This window comes from Lissotriton helveticus, chromosome 3_1, assembly GCF_964261635.1.
Source record: "Lissotriton helveticus chromosome 3_1, aLisHel1.1, whole genome shotgun sequence".
Lineage (NCBI taxonomy): Eukaryota > Metazoa > Chordata > Amphibia > Caudata > Salamandridae > Lissotriton > Lissotriton helveticus.
This window is the reverse complement of record NC_136061.1, coordinates 176,679,622-176,697,449: the sequence shown is the minus strand read 5'-3', so window position 1 is coordinate 176,697,449 and position 17,828 is coordinate 176,679,622.

Below are 17,828 nucleotides of genomic sequence, written 5' to 3'. Positions count from 1 at the left end.
CTATATACCTGCATTTCCTCCCGGTTATATTTCCATGGTGCTATTGACCTAAATTCCCTCCTGCTTAGACTTCCATGATGCTATTGACCTACATTCCCTTGGGGTTAGATTTCCATGGTGCTAATGACCTACATCCCCTCGGGTTAGGTTTTCATGGTGCTATCGACCTACATTCCCTCCCGGTTAGATTTTCATGGTGCTATATACCTATATTCCCTCCCGGTTAGATTTTCATGGTGCTATCGACCTACATTCCCTCCCGGTTACATTTTCATGGTGCTATCGACCTACATTCCCTCCCGGTTACATTTTCATGGTTCTATATACCTATATTCCCTCCCGGTTACATTTTCATGGTGCTATGTACATGAATTTCCTCCAGGTTACATTTCCATGGTGCTATATACCTACATTCTCTCCCAGTTAGATTTTCATGGCGCTATCGACCTACATTTCCTCTGTGTTACATTTTTATGGTGCTATCGACCTACATTCCCTCCCTGTTAGATTTTCATGTTACTATATACCTGCATTTCCTCCCAGTTAGATTTTCTTGGTGCTATCGATCTACAGTCCCTTCAAGTTAGATTTCCATGTTGCTATCAACATACATTCCCTCCCTGTTAGATTTTCATTGTGCTATAGTGTGACATTCCCTACCGGTAAACTTAGTGCCTGAAGAGTTTCCCTACTCTAGTGTTCACTGTTTGACCAGACAGATTTGTGATAAAGAATCTATAGGGTTGCTCTTGGGAAGGCCACAAGTTGCCTCATAGGCTCTCCAGGAGAGGTGGGGCACGTTTCTCCAAAAAATTGAGATGTTTTTTCTATGTTCATCCGGGTCATTATGCTAGGGGTATAAACCGCTTCTGGATTACAGGTTTGGCCTTTATCAATCTAATAATGTCAGGGACACCACAGGGATCACTCTTACTTTTTTGTGGCAGTTTTGCAGCTGAGACCCTCAATTTTAGCTGGAGACGCATGATTTTTGTTAACAGAGTATGCCATTATTTTACGGGCCTGGTTTCTATTTTGATCCGTATATTTGAATGCATTGGACTAACACTGGTTAAAATGATGTTAAGTTTAGTAGTGTTAATTTTATTCATGGGCCACGTCGTGCTTCACTGTGAGCAGAAAGCTATAGAAACAATTCAATGAGTTGAACGGTTCCTTGATGAAAGCACTAAGCACATCACAAGTTAGAAGTCTTCCCTCCTCCCATAGCTCATACATTTAATACTAAATATTGGGCAATGAAGGACTTGTTATTTACAGCAACTAACGCGCAATGCAAGAGATAAGTTATTGGAGCCAGCAGCACCCAGCAGAACGGTGGGTGAGCAGCCAAAGGACCATAGGGTGGGTGACACCCGCCAAAGGCAAGTGAGTTGAGAAGTATGCACACAGTGATATCCTGCCTGCATTTCATGCTTTGCTTTCATAATGTGGCATTTTTGTTATGCTTTGCCAATGTCTTCAAGGTTATTTTGGCTCCTGAGATTTTCCAGAGGCACTCATAACAAGTGCAATTGAAAACACTAAAGCCTTCATAAAGTGGTGGCAGGACTAAAAGCCCCCCTCCTACAAGAATATAATATGCAGCTGGGTACAGTATACCTGCCAATGTACAAATTAATACCAGCATGTGAGGAGGGGGAGGGACTCATGCCGAGAGCTACCTAAGAGGCACTCTGCCCCTCACCAAGCTCCACCCCCACGCCTCTCCCAGAAAAAAAAACCAAAGGGTTATTGAGGCTGTTGCCGATGTCCTGGGGTGTTTTCACACCTCTTAATGGACATCGGCAATGGAGTGTCATATCAAGATGGCCGACTGCTAAGGATCTCCAATCGGGAGCTCCCTGGCTCGGGATGGCCGTTTTGCCGTAGATCCCTTCCATCTAGCCAAGATGTGTCTGGAGGCGAGGGAGATGATAGCTCAATCTCTCATGGTGGACAGTGGTGTTCAGGATTGTGGACTGAGGCGACACAGCGAGAACCGCACAGCAACAACGGAGAGGGGAAACGTAGGAGACCACCATCTTGGTGGTGAAGCCCACTCCAGCGGGAGGGTAGTGTGCAGGCCGACCGACTCATCGCCGCAGGGGACCCTCATAAGAGGGCGGACACCGTAGTGCCACAAGATGGCAAGGGCACCAGCCTTTTAGGTCCCACCTGCTAGCAGCCAGCTGCAGGCGCGTCATTTCCGGCGGGTGGTGGGGAGGGTCGGGGTATTTAGGCTTCCCCCTCCCTCTAGGCGGCCTCTTTGTCGTCCTTCTTCCCTCGATGTTGGTCGTGCCCAGGATCGTATCATTCAGAGGTGAATTGTTTCCCTCTTCGTACCTGCTTCCCCCCTTATGGGAGAGGAGCTGGGTCGGGCGGCCTGCATAGTAGCGGGCTGCTGAAGCTGGGGCATGTATATATATAGTGTCGTCTTTTGTGTGTTTTTGTGTGTTTTAGGGGCTGGGCACTGCGAGGGGTTCTCCCCCTCCGGGTATCTAGCGGGGCATGTTTTGATTCGGGGACTGCATTTTCATTTATCTGGGTGCTTGCATTGATGGATTACGATGATGCTTTATTGTATGTGTTAGGTGTGTTTTGGGTGTTTTGTGGCTGGACACGGCGCGGGGTCTTTTCCCCTTCGTGTATCTAGTGTGGCAGGGTATTGATCGGGGACGGTAATCCTACGGCACGGGGGCTTGTATCGATGTTTTTATGTGTCTTTTGTGTATTTCGGGTATTGCTGGGGCTGGGCACGGCGCTGGGTCCCCCCCTCCTGGTACAGAGCGGAGCATGTTTTTCACGGAGACTGCTTTTCACTGCCCGGGTGCTTGTTTCGCTGGTTATATTAGTAAGAGGGGGCAGGGTTCTGGTATGTTTGCAACACGGGAGAGAGGATGTGGCTTGCGGCATCTCTCGGCAGTGCTATTGAGATAGGGGGTATTCTCGGCGACTTGAGGCTGTCGGTACGGTCTCCACCACACCCGGTCCCCCCCACCTCTGCTTTAAGCGTTCATGGCTTGTAGGTCGTTCGGGCATCGGTACACTTGTGCTTGGGCCAGGCAGAGAAGCAGGTAGTTTCTTTTCTTTGCGTTCCTGGCGCTTATGTTCTGGGCCAGCTGTCCTGCACTTACAGTCAGGTGAGTCCAGGCCACGGGGGAGAGCACGACCTCGGTGTAGCCCAGCACTGATCTATTAGCTTGTCTGCCGGTGACCGAGCGCGGGGATGGTGCTTGTCTGTGGTTGTTTTGGTATCTTTGTCGCACGTGGTTAATGGCGTGCAATGGCGGCCATTTTTAGGGGCACCATTGTCCGGCGCAGAAGGATAATGGCGCCCAGTGCGGCCATTTTCAGGGGCATCTTGTTTATATTGTCCGACCCACGCGGTGAATGGCGTCGGTGGCGGCCATTTTAGGGGCTCTGAATATTATGCTCAGCGCATGTATGTCATAGGCCCGGTGCGGTCTTTTCAGGAGAGCCCCGGCTGGATGCCGGGTGTAGTGGGGATACGGTGCCGGTGTTTCCACCATCTGCTTCTTTGCTCTTTTAGGGGAACATACACGCCGGAAACTTTAGTTATTGGTCCTCAGAATACATTTTTCAGCGATCTTTGTGTGCGCTTACCGACTGTGGGCCGCGCACCGTGGTCAGCACCAGGACCGGAGAGGGATGCTTTTCCTCTCGTGCTCAATTCAGACCTAATAATTGGGCTCGTTTTGACATTCAGGTTCATTGTTTTCACTCACTGGCCACTAGCCACTGCGGACTTTCGTGCGTTTCCTGCAGCGGAGGTATGCCCTCGCACTGATCGGTAACGGGGGCAACTATTTGTTTTCCTAGCGGGGGTCAAGGATTTCCTTCGGCTTTTATGCGAACTTGGCAGGCTCTCCTTTTGTTGTTAGCAGTGGAGCGAGTTGGATTCAGGGGGGGAGGGGGGATGAGGCTCAGCGTGCTTTGCGCTCCAATACGTGGATGCATTATAGAAATTTCTATTGAGGAGAATACTACTGAGGATCTCAGGATGACTAGGTCGTCACGCCCAACAGGTCGCCTGGGGGGTCCCAGGATTTAGGGGAAGTTTTCACGAGCCTGTTTTGACTGCCACGCCAGGCGCTTAGGCCTAGGGTAACACTTTGGGCTTGTTACACACCATATTCTCAGGTCAATTGCCCGGGGACGTTTGGAGGTGAAATAAAGAATGGCGGTCAGGGATGACATATGTATATGTATAAGACGCCCCTAACATGTGTGTACTTTCAGGAAATGGGTACTGGTACGGCTGGAGATGACTGGCTGGAAGAAAGCTGTGCTATGATGGCACGACGCCAGAAGCTGAGGGAGCAATGCGGATCAAAGAGCTCAGCTGAAGGAATGAAAAGAACGTTATGACAATTTCTTTTATCTTTCAGGATTCAAAGCAAAGAAGTCGGGGCAAAGGACGTGAAGTCTGGCCTGGGGGCAAATATTGGGACAGATACAGGTATATGGTTAGGGAACAGACCAATGTGGGGACACAGAGTGGAGGGGCTTGCACGCTAAAAGGGGAGGAGGAGCACGACATAGTGAAGTCGGAAAGATTGTCTCCTACAAGTGCACCAACTAACGTTACCTATTTCCCTCCTTAGCCCTCTCTCGCTGAGTTTTCTCCACATCGATCGCACTTTCCGTTTATGATTGATTGAAAAAGCTTTATTCGAGTTATACACTCATAAAAGCACACACATATAAATTCATACATTTTAAAACTTCAAGCATTTGATAACAATAAATTTGTAGTTAAAAATACATAGTACATAAGCATAAAAGTTATTACCAATTGGGATTAAAAATAAGCTTTCTCATAAAGTGCTGGAACTAGATGCATGTTAAGGTGTAGAAACCTCCGCGTTACGGACCATTCCCAAGTTTATACAATCAAAACTCCCAACATACATATTTAGCAGCATTTTCTAGTTAAAATTCATGTCTTTCTCCCAGTAGATACTTGCAAGGATAAATCAAACAAGCGGAAGAGGTAAAAATCAAGGCACATTAGAGGATAAAGCCCTCCTCCTTATGGACCATGCCCACCCCAGATATTTTGCCGTTCCAACTACGATGGACATTTCAGTGGAGGAAGAAATGATTCTCAACCCCTCAACACCGCTTAGGACACCAAGGTTCCTACAAACAGGAGCCAACCAAGATTTTCTTGGGTTTACATAAGCCTCGCATAGAAAAAGGAAATGTGCGATGCTTTCGTTGGGGGCCCCACATGACGGGCAGCACGAACCACTGCTAGTTCTCCAACTGGACGTCAAACACCTCAAGGGGAGAGAACCTGCCCTTAATTGGAAAAATAGTTTCCTATCTAGTGGAACAGTTATAATGTCCCAATACTTTTCTAGGGCTGGTCTTGCTTTAATTTCCATGAATCTACCCCCCATGGATTCCGAGGTCAATTGCCCGGGGACGTTTGGAGGTGAAATAAAGAATGGCGGTCAGGGATGACATATGTATATGTATAAGACGTGTGGAAAATTAGTACGTTTTGGTGAACATTATCTGCGCCATCTTGCCCCTTCCCCTAATGCCACACTTTTGTCGTGCACGCCCGCCATTTTTTTAAGATGCCCCGATCAGAACGAACCCTTTCGCATGCCGCTGGCCCCTGACATAGCCCTTCGCCTTCACTAAGCCTGCGCGCTGACCACCCCCCCCCCCCCCGCTTGCACCTGCCTTGAGTCGTAAACCCCTCTTCGGCGCTGCTCTGCCCCAGGCCCTCATCCTGTTCCCAGCGCGACACCTCCCCGCCTCCCTTTCATGATCTCCGGCCCTTAGATGCAAACCCCCTTTTTTCCCTGTGTGCCCGTTTTGTCTTCCCCGTTCCCAGGCCGACACCCAGCTCTGCCGATACCATTCCTTGCCCCTCCCCGTACAATAGGAAGCTTCCCCCATCAAAGGATCCCCGGGTTGATCAAAGCCCCCACTCCATGAGATCCGATCAAACCCCCCACATTCCGTGAATCGGCGGAATATCCAGCTGCGTGATACTCATCACCTGTTATGACTAGGGTGGGGATTTCAACTGTAAATGTGTGTGGGAACGGGCCCCAAAGGGGGATTCCGGGTATGTCTTTCCGTATATCAAAGCTTTGTCACATGTATGTAAACTGTAATAAAAACCATAAACACTGTATATAAGGGGCCAGGCCTCAAACGTAAGTTAGAGCACCTCAGAACGTTACCTTCTGTCCGTTTCGTTGTGTTCTCCTCCGGAGAGAATAAAAAACCCTTGTTTCCTGCTTTCCAGTCTCCAGCGCCTGCCTCTTCATTTGATTAAATAACTAGAGGGTCACAGAGGCAATCCTGCCGGGCAAATATCGATTGTCCCCGACCCGACTCAGGTTTTTACAATTGGCGTCCCAAGCGTGGGGCCCATCAGCGACTCGTGGATCCAGTGGGAGAGGTCCCGACGACAGAGTGAACGACTGCAACGATCGGGAGAGCTCTTGCCCAATAGACCCTCGTCTGGCAGCCGATCATCCGAACTTCACTAGTTCCGAACAGACCTCTCTCGAGTGATCCACGGTCCTGACTGGGAACCATCAGGAGTGCCGCGAGGATAACGGAGAAGAGAGGACGATCGGGCGCTGGATTCGGAAGACAGGAAACTGTCCATGCGGTCCGGGTAAGATCGTGTTACCACGACAAGTCGCGAAAATTTGCTTGATTGTTTGTTTGTTTAAAAATACTAGTATTGCTCTTTTTTGTTTATTTTGGAGATTCACTGTCTGCAAACGGAGAAACAACAGGCTCTCTCTCTTTGTAAGCAGTGGAGGATAGGTAGGGCAGCAACCGTGCTTATTTTTTCTCCCCCACTCAATAATTGCTTGAAACTGAACTGTTGTTCGCAAAACTATTGTTTCCTGGAGATTCCCTGTCTGCAAACAGGGAAGAGACCACCCTTTTTGCAGATAGTGAAAAGGGTAGGTAACGCAGATCTTTGCGGACCTACTCATTCTCCCCATTGTTATTTATTGGTCGTTTGGTTTTTATATATTTTTTTTTGATCCATGAGGTATTCACTGCCTGCAAACAACGTTGAATAGAAATATTCTGTACGGTCTTTGCACCTAGTGATAAGATAGGCAGTGCTGACTTTTTAGTCCCTCGTTACGAGCCGTCATGTCTGTCTTCTCCCCACTGATAAATAGCCTGTTTAGTCCGGACCGCGTATTAGAGGTGGACCATATAGCTCCATTAGAAGGCACCCCTAATAAGGACATGTTCATAAACTATGGGTTAGTCACCATAGCTTATAATAAATTATGGCACAGGTATACCGAAGAGAGTCAAGACAAACAGTGGCCACTGACAGGATCCTTTGACCTTGATAAAATAGAAACGTTAGAAATAGCCCTTCGAAATAATAAAACAACGCCAATTATGCTCGACAGTCTCGGTATGTGGCGCAGAGAGGCTACGAAACGACAGAGAAAAGACGAGGACAAACCAAGTAGAGAAATATACCGACAGGACAACCCCAGGACACCGCTACCCACAACTTATCCCCCGACACTATGCAAAGGACGACCAGACTTAGGGTCAGACCAATGCGCTTTTTGTAGGTATGTCGGACACTGGAAAGCCCAATGCCCGACTCTACTGAGCGTGAGTAAAGGCAAAGGGCCGACAGGAACGATAGACCGGCAGTACGGGAAAAAGCGCGAGACAAAGAAGAACCCGACTTGCATAGACAGACCAGACAGAACCACCACGTTTGATTATGCCCGATGGCACAGATTTCGCCAGGAAAATCTCAGCGGCATGCTCAAGTTCTCCTAGGTCGGGCAATGTCAAGGCGGGAACCCAGCCTCGTTTCAAATTCACAGACAGAAAGAGATAATTATGACCAATAACTGTTTTATATTCGTCTTGGGTCTTTGTATGTCGTACTTGTACTGTCCCCCGTCTGAGTTTGTGTGTATGTAATGTACAAATCTGCGTCATCCCTCTACACGTGTTTCCGTGTTACTCGACCTCTGTTAGCAGAAACTTAGCATAAAAGCAACCTGGAAAGAAAGAAATGGTAAAACAAAATCCGTAGACCATTAATGAACTTGAACTTTTAATTTAACACAACAAACAAGGAATAATAACGATAAACTGTAGAAAATGAAAGTCAAACAGAACATTCGCCCCCCCCCCATTCTGGAACCTTCCAAAGTAGGGCAGGGTTACGGCTACGCCCAACCAACGGCAACCCATATAAGGCGAGCCCGGCCGCCAACTCTTGGTCAGGAAATCTTAACGTATGGGGGAGCCGGAGGAGAGGCAGGAGCCCGCAGCCTGGGCATTTGCAGGTAGTCCCGCCACATGTCTCCTTGGCCGGCCGCAACGGGCCTGGAAAGACTAAGGTAGTCCCGCCACATGTCCAGAGGAGAACGAGGCACCTCTTCCTTTTCTCTTCCGTCACAGCCGCAGCAGTCCTGGACGGCGGGATGTCCTGCACGTACCTCCACAACAACTTGTCCAAGTTGGGCTGGGAGGGAGAGGCGACGCGGACGAGCCTCTCCCACCTCCACCGATAGGAGGTTTCCCAGCCCCCGGCCCGACGCCGAACACCCCCAGTCAGGCGATGGTGCCAATACTTCCACAGCACCGAACGTACAATGGTGGCACCCCAGTACTTGCGCAGCACCGAACGTACAATGGTGGCACTTGGGGAACACCGGATGTGGAGAGGCCTTCATGCGGGGCGATGAAAAGGAGCGGCATGGAGTACACCGGGAGAAGGAGACGATGCGAACGAGTCTCCCTCGCCCCCCCAGGTGGGGGCATCACAGCCGCACCCCAGCCGAACGTCCCGCTTTCACAAAACAGGGACCTCTTCCTTTCACTCCGAAGGGTCTCTTCCACTCTTGCAAACTCGACGAGAGTGGCCCCTGTAGGGCCTCAAAATGGCGTCTGGGTCCGCTGGAAGGTGGGCCCCGGCCGCTAGAGTAACTTTGATCAGCAATATGACTCGAACATTTGCCCTCTGGAGCACGAGCCCCCATCTCCGACAGCATCTCCGCAGCCTTGAAGATCATACAAAGGTCCCCGGCGGAACCTTCGGCCTTTGCAGGTTTCCGGTAAGGGACGGCTGCCTTGATCGCCAACGAAACAAACATGACATTGCCACTCCTTCTGTTAGCATGAATTCTAGAACCGCCGAAAAGGACTCTGGTCCAAACTGCCAGTAATGGGAAACATTTCCCCTGATGCTGCTTCCGGACTGAGCCGGCCCCGCCCAAAATGGCGCTGGTATTAATCGGAACTTACGAACACCTCGTGGTGTTCCTTCGCACTAATATAAACTTGATGTTCTGAGATTTTATATGATCCTTTGTACACTTGGCTAGAAAAGACAAGGAGAACTCACTCGACGAACAGTATGAAAGGATCCCCGTTACAAATGTTGATTACAAATGTACAATGTATTATATTTTTATAATTGATGTAAACCTCATTTACGACGCACACGTACGGTATGCATATAGGAAATCTGATTACAACTATTGCGATTATGCTTCTAAATTATGAAATAAATGCCCCCGAACCCCCAACCAATTAATAGACGTTTTAGTTACTTACAAATGAACGAGTAAAACTTTCCGATGTTTTTATTGCTGCAAGCGAAACCCCCCACTATATGCACTTTAGCCGTTGTCACGACCGGCCGAACACGACCGCACCCTCATAATCCACATGCTGAAATAATTTTTGCAAAATAAAATTTTTGAAACTATGGACGGGTATTGCATGCTTTATTTTAAAAATGTGGGATCGGTGGGAAAGTTCTTTTCTGTGCACCCTACTCTGCTCTCTCTTTAAGGTTAAAAGAAGATGGTTGCCCAGCCCTGGAGGACGGATCGGATCGACAACACGACACTCCGCCTTCCAAGTACGCGACTGACTCATGAACTCTCGCGTAGAGGAAGACCTTGACTTCCAAGGATGGGTAAAACGAACGGTGTAAATGAGGGAATGTAAAAGAAGGGTGAAATGAAATAATGTAAATGTGATAAAGTACAACGTTCCAAAGTATCAGGGACCCAAGAACCGAAGAACTTTAGAACGCCACGGCGTTGAAAGAGGTTTAAGGATCCCGATAGTGAGATATATCCTTTGACTAGATACCTCGCACTAGGCACCTCTGGTTTCCTTTTTTACGTTTCCCCGCACACGACCTATATGAACACACTACCCCCCCTCGACTCCAGAAACCATATCCCCGGGGACCCTGCCCCAAGGAGGAAAGACGAGTAAGAAGTAAGTAAAGGACCTATGAATCCATGTATTTGAATGCGCGCGAATGCTGTCTCCCCCACCCCCCCCCCTTTTTTCCTCCCTCTGCAGGTTACGTCAGAGATCACAGCCGAGGTGTGGCGAAGATCTGAAGCCTTGCCATGTCTAATACACGAAGCGGACTAGCACCGCAAGGTGGCGTCTAAGCATGCCTGCAGACTACTCACGTACCGAACAAACCCGAAAAATTAGCACAACCCTGATAAAAAGTGATCACCCTTAAACCAGACCGGACGAATGAACCCATGTCACGTATGATGCGAAACTACGAGAGAATGTGTGTGTGTGTGACTGAGGCGTTGACCCAACTGGTCGAAGGACCGAGAATGCGAGAAAGTGCGACAGAATGGTACCTCCTTTTTTCTTCTTTCCTTTTCTCAAAGCACGTCCCCTCTACCCTGTCTAATGCTCAAACTGCATGATTACAAGATTCTAACACAGACCCGTGAATGCCCTTTACTGTGTAATGCACTAGATAGCCTTTCTTGAATACACTGCCACCCTCTCTGTTGCACGTGTACTATTTAGCCTGCCGTTGCACTCTCTCTCTCTCTCTCTCTCTCTCTCTCTCTCTCTCTCCCTCTATTTTTGCACTCCCGCTCTTCCGAGTGGTTAGCCCCGAAATTGGCAGACTGCCACCCCTAGCACACCACCTAATTGGCTTCAAATACCGTCAGTATTTGCACAAAAACTTGCCTTTAATACAACCACCCTGAGGCCGCGTCATTACCTCTCCTTTTCCGCTAGAAGTCAATGAACCGAGGTTGGGCCGTAAGGGAAAGGACAGGTAAGACGACAGAGGTTCCCTAATCTGACCCGAAATCAGGGAACTACATGTCAACGGCTCCTATGGTATAAAACAAGGACCTCAGAATACGCGACCCTCCCCTCCCCGAATTGTCGCAATACCCAAAACCGGAAAAATGATCACCCCTGTTACCTCCCCTGTATCAGCCGCCCAAAAACTGGAATTATGAAACTACCCCCCATTTCCGGTTGTGAGAGATGGGTCGATTTATGCCCTTACCACCAGTTTCCTATGTCCCTGGTTGTTTCCCATAAAACCCCTGTCCTTCCTAATTAAGTAATCGGGCTGTAAAAGGTTACGTAGGACCCAGAATGATGTTTTACAAGGTTAACAGACTAGTCCAAGGTAAAGAAATCATCGAAACGAACCCCGCAGTAGTTGCAAAGCAGGATGCACCGATAGAAAGGAAATGTTTAGCCATGTTCGTCTCTCAGCAAAATACCTGTGTAGTACCATGTTGACGACTCACTGTACCCTTTTGTAAATGTAAAACTCTAGAGAACGGCATATCTTCGCCGGATTTGTCTCACAAGGGTGGGTTACCATCAGATGAACTGTCATGCCTGTAATAAATAATTATGAAGGAAAGTCATAGTAAATCCAACAGAACCCGTCACCGGTCATTCATATGCCAGTTGTGAACACTAAAATAACGGGCATTTTTCATTCTTTGCCTGGAGCTGGGAGAGAAATAGACTTTTTTGACTATCTTCATCTGCAAATTCACTAAAGACTGTCTTTTCAAACTTGTTTAAGGGTACTGCCGTTGGAGGAGAGAAGGACCGGATGTGGGAGCGCGAGGCCTGACTGCAGACTAAGGAACACTTGCGACATTAGCCAGGGCGAGACCACGACAGAAAAGAGCTGCAGGACGAGGCACTGTTTTCGACAACATGAGAAGAAAGGGTCGACCTGATGCCCCTGCTCGATATCCAGTGTCTTTCGACAAGTCCCCGCTCTCTGAATTCGGTCACATGCCCGCCTACTTGAAGTCTCTCGTTCCCCTAGTTTGTTCCTACTTTGGCCTTGCTCCATCCCCCCTTTTTCCTCTGACCTACCCTATGGACTGTTTTGTACTCTCTTCTTCCATCCGAACTTTCTGACAATCACCTCAAAGGCCACAGGGCGAAAAGGACCTTTTTCGACCGGAAACGCGAGGAAAGGGTCGTGCCCTGCAACGCAGAACTTAGAACAGAGCTGGACTTGTAGCTCCACCGCCGGTGCTCAACAGCGCCAACGAAAGACCACAAAGAACAATGAGAACTCGTAAACTTCGAACATTTGACATCCTCAATCACCGTTTCTGCTATGCCTCATTTCTCTCCCAGCCGCCATTGTATTGATCCTTGCTCCAATCCGAATCTGAAATATGTAATAACCTGCCAGTTCGCGTTATGATATGTACTTGCTGCTCTCGCTGCAGAACCGTTTTCTTGTATTTCATTCCTATGACTTTCCTGCTGAACAAGTTTATCAAAGTTTATCAAATAGGCCCACCTCCTAAAACTAGAAATGTTAAAATGTATTGTTTACAACTCTTTTTCATCTAGGGTTCCTACCGTTTTCTTTCTCATGCTCACCACAGTAGAACCGAATAGAAAATGAACCAGCAAGATGTCTTGAATATGTTAAAGGGAGGACTGTGGAAAATTAGTACGTTTTGGTGAACATTATCTGCGCCATCTTGCCCCTTCCCCTAATGCCACACTTTTGTCGTGCACGCCCGCCATTTTTTTAAGATGCCCCGATCAGAACGAACCCTTTCGCATGCCGCTGGCCCCTGACATAGCCCTTCGCCTTCACTAAGCCTGCGCGCTGACCACCCCCCCCCCCCCCCCGCTTGCACCTGCCTTGAGTCGTAAACCCCTCTTCGGCGCTGCTCTGCCCCAGGCCCTCATCCTGTTCCCAGCGCGACACCTCCCCGCCTCCCTTTCATGATCTCCGGCCCTTAGATGCAAACCCCCTTTTTTCCCTGTGTGCCCGTTTTGTCTTCCCCGTTCCCAGGCCGACACCCAGCTCTGCCGATACCATTCCTTGCCCCTCCCCGTACAATAGGAAGCTTCCCCCATCAAAGGATCCCCGGGTTGATCAAAGCCCCCACTCCATGAGATCCGATCAAACCCCCCACATTCCGTGAATCGGCGGAATATCCAGCTGCGTGATACTCATCACCTGTTATGACTAGGGTGGGGATTTCAACTGTAAATGTGTGTGGGAACGGGCCCCAAAGGGGGATTCCGGGTATGTCTTTCCGTATATCAAAGCTTTGTCACATGTATGTAAACTGTAATAAAAACCATAAACACTGTATATAAGGGGCCAGGCCTCAAACGTAAGTTAGAGCACCTCAGAACGTTACCTTCTGTCCGTTTCGTTGTGTTCTCCTCCGGAGAGAATAAAAAACCCTTGTTTCCTGCTTTCCAGTCTCCAGCGCCTGCCTCTTCATTTGATTAAATAACTAGAGGGTCACAGAGGCAATCCTGCCGGGCAAATATCGATTGTCCCCGACCCGACTCAGGTTTTTACAGACGCCCCTAACATGTGTGTACTTTCAGGAAATGGGTACTGGTACGGCTGGAGATGACTGGCTGGAAGAAAGCTGTGCTATGATGGCACGACGCCAGAAGCTGAGGGAGCAATGCGGATCAAAGAGCTCAGCTGAAGGAATGAAAAGAACGTTATGACAATTTCTTTTATCTTTCAGGATTCAAAGCAAAGAAGTCGGGGCAAAGGACGTGAAGTCTGGCCTGGGGGCAAATATTGGGGCAGATACAGGTATATGGTTAGGGAACAGACCAATGTGGGGACACAGAGTGGAGGGGCTTGCACGCTAAAAGGGGAGGGGGAGCACGACATAGTGAAGTCGGAAAGATTGTCTCCTACAAGTGCACCAACTAACGTTACCTATTTCCCTCCTTAGCCCTCTCTCGCTGAGTTTTCTCCACATCGATCGCACTTTCCGTTTATGTATTTTCGCAACGCTTTGATGTAAGTATGGAGGGGTCTGGGACACGCACCCGTGTGATAGCACAAGACGGACAGGGTTCTTATCTGCATGTACGTGCTGTGGCTGATCCTACTTTTTATCCCCAGATCCCGTGAGGGTGAACAGAAGTGAGAATGGACAGCCAAAGTTCCCCCCCTCTCTTTCCGGAAATTACCCAGGTGGAGGACTCGTTGCCGGGCACCTCTCAGGACGCACAGTGGGCAGACTTCTTGGAGATGGCAAAACTTAAAGGCATAGCATGGGCACAGAGCTTGATGCACACACCAGAGCCAGATGATTCTGGTTTCCCGGGTGACTCACCAGCGTCGGATCCCCAGAACAGTGCCGATGCCGCCCCTTCCAGGCCCAAACGGATCTGAAAGCCCACTGTTAGGGATTTCCCACAGGATTCTCTGCTGCAGACACGAAGCAAAACGGTGGCGACCCCCTGTGAGGTCCCGTCGCAGGTGGCAATTGCATCATCGCCGCCCCTGGGCCTCTCTAAGGACAGCCAGGCTGCCCAAGGTAATTTTGCAACAAGAGACGATCTTGCTAAAATGATGGACACCATGAACAATTTTATGGGGCGCTTCCAAGGGGGGTTTGCTGCTGCTAGCATGCCTCAAGGGGGGGAAGTAGCATTGTTAGCGTGAGTCCTGCTCCGGCGGCCTCCGCTGTGTGGTCATCTGCCCAGACTTCCAAGCAAGGGGATACGGTACAGGCTGCTATTACACCAGTGGTTATTGGGTCTGGGGTGCAGAGTGCGGTGCCTTTGGGGAGTTCCCCCGCTGCTCCTCCTCCAGTCACTCCTTTGGTTCCCAGCCCGCCTTCGGCCTCTGTTAACTCTACCGTGGGGGTGCCTCCTGCTGCCAGCCCATGCCCGCGCCCTTGCCTTCCCCTGTTCCTGCGATCTCCACCACACCGCTCCTTTCCGGGCGATGCTCCTTGGCTTGGCAGGTACCACAAGCTGCCAAAGAGGGTATTTGGAAAAGGGAGTTTATAGATATCTTTACACTCCTTATGTTGGGTCAGGAAGGCATGGACGCTAGGAAGTTTGGGGCTAAGGAAGATGACAAAAAGGTAAAGTATCAGCCATGGCCTGAAAAGAACATTTCTAATTGGTTAGAAGCCTTTTCCATTTTAGCGTCAGTCACCATGGAGAAATTCCCTGAACAGGGCCCAGGCGTGGTCCAATACTCTAGGATTATTCACAATGAGGCCTTGAAATGGGGTGGTAATGGATGGATCAATTACGATAGGGAATTCAGAAGGAAAATGTCTCAATGCCCAGAGATGAACTGGGATCAAAAAGAAGTGCAGCTCTGAATGGATCACATGGGGGCACGGTGCCAGCTATCTGTTACCGCACCTGGTAGCCTCCCTGGTGGGCAGTCTATGACAGGGGGGTCCTTTCAGTTTCGAGTTAAGGGCAAGCACGCCTTTTGTGGAGGCCGCAGAGGGGGTGGTCTCAGAGGTGGCTTCAAGCGATCCCCCCCAGGCACTTGCCGTCTTTTCAACAATGGGTCTTGCTCCTGGGGTAAGACATGCAAATTCTTACATGCCTGTAACACTTGTGGGGGACCCCACCCCGCAACCTCATGCCTGTCTAAGCAAAGCACACAGACAGCTGGGAAAGGGGAACAGTAGTTTTGAGGTAGGCACCAGGTCTCCACTTCTGGCTATCCCATCCACGCATTCCCACTCAGCCCCTTTGCAGCTAAGCGATGTTTCTGGGCGCTCATTTTCTCCAGTTTCCCCCCCATTCCTCCATTTGTTCATCTGCAAGCGCCTTTTGGTGTGTCCCCCGTGATTCTAGACCACATTACTCCCTTGCTCAGGCGCTATCATTTAGAAGCAGACAGCCGCTTGCTCTTGTTTGGATTTCATGAAGGTTTCAAGATCCCTTTTACAGGTGCTCTAGGGAGCAAGGATGCTGACAATCTAAGATCTGCTAAAGATCAACCAGAGGTAGTGAGGGCGAAAGTGGAAAAAGAGAGAGCATTGGACAGAATAGGCGGTCCTTTCCTGCACCCACCACTTGAGAATTTTGTTGTATCTCCACTGGGGTTTGTTCCCAAAAAGGAAGCATGAGCCTTTAGACTCATTCATCACCTTTCCTACCCTAAAGGGTCTTCGGTCAATGATGGACTAGAGGAGGGAGCATGCTCGGTGTCATATTGCACGCTGGACGTAGCATTGGATCTGGTCAGGAGGGCGGGCAGAGGGGCCTGGTTAGCCAAAGCAGACATTGAATCAGCTTTCAGGCTATTACCAGTCCACCCTAGCAGCTATCACCTGCTAGGTTTTGAAGTACTGGGTTTTTCAGAACCGGTACTGAACCGGTAACCCAGCGGTGCCAGGGACAACACCCTATGACTTCAGGTCCTTCCTGTTTCAGACTACAGAAACACAGAGTCTTCTAGGTGAAGTCAAAGATCGAGTTTATTGTCTGCAACCAAGTAACAGGTATCCTAGAAGTACAACACGGTGTATATTCTCAGGAGACTGCTCAATCTTAAAAAGCTAGCCTTCTCTTTTTATACAAAATATTATGCTTCAGGCAAACATTCCTATTTTTACAGTTGACCATTCACATATTTTCACTACAAAGAAAAAGCAGAGTCATGATGACAATCCCACATTTCAGTTTGTTCTGCCCACAATCAATTACCCGGCAAGGCCCAGTATTTTCATCAGATATCAACGAACCCCCAATAAAACGGGCACCTCCTCCTCGTAAAGCAAGTCATAAAGGAAGAAACAGAGGCAGGTGTGTGTAAGATTAGGAAAGGTTTGTGTGCGATGAAAGGTTTATGGCATGTTGTGCCTTGATGCTATCTCGACCGGCCACTGGGAGAGGAACTGCCCAAACAGGTTCTGCCTTGGGCAGTGGAGTCAGCTTGCCCAGGTCGCAGAGAAGTCAGCAAAGGTGTACGTGTCCTTCAGAATCATGTTTGGCCTTAATCATTGGCCTATGTGAGGGCAACTCACAAAATGGCTGCCGTACACAAAATGGAACCCAAGGGTTCAGGACGAGAATGACGATTTCAGGGTGAAATCGTCACTCGAATATGACGAAAATGCTTGTACATAGTATACTGGCCATTTTCGGTCTGCTGATATCAAAATCGTCATGATATGACGATGTTTATAACATAGGTCCAAAATTTCAGTACCACAGACCCTCCTTTTGCCCTTACATAGGCAATAACCTATACTCATGCTAATCTGAGTCCAGGTCTATATTCATAAAGTCATTGAGATGTTGCTGTAGCATCATCCTATTACTTAGCTCGTCCCTCGATACAGGTTTCCTTACACATGATGTAGCACAGAGGCCACATAGTGCAGGAGCACACTGTACACACAGACAGAACAGGAAAAGAATGGCTAAGATCATCCCAATGACCATCAGAATTTTCCATCCCCAGCCGGATAACAATTCCCAGACCCATCCCATTAACGACCAATCCCCTTAGTCTACATGAATAGATTCGGAAATCTTAGGCAGTTTGGAGATGGCCTGGTACACTGTTGGAGCGTTATCTGGAATGAAAACACAGCAACTCGATTGGATCACTCTACATACCCCACCTCGGTCTGCAAGTATGACGTCTAACGCGACCCTGTTCTGAAGGGTCATAAGACGATCCGACTGGAGCTCAGCAGTCAAGTTACTTAGGGCACCGTCAGTTTCAA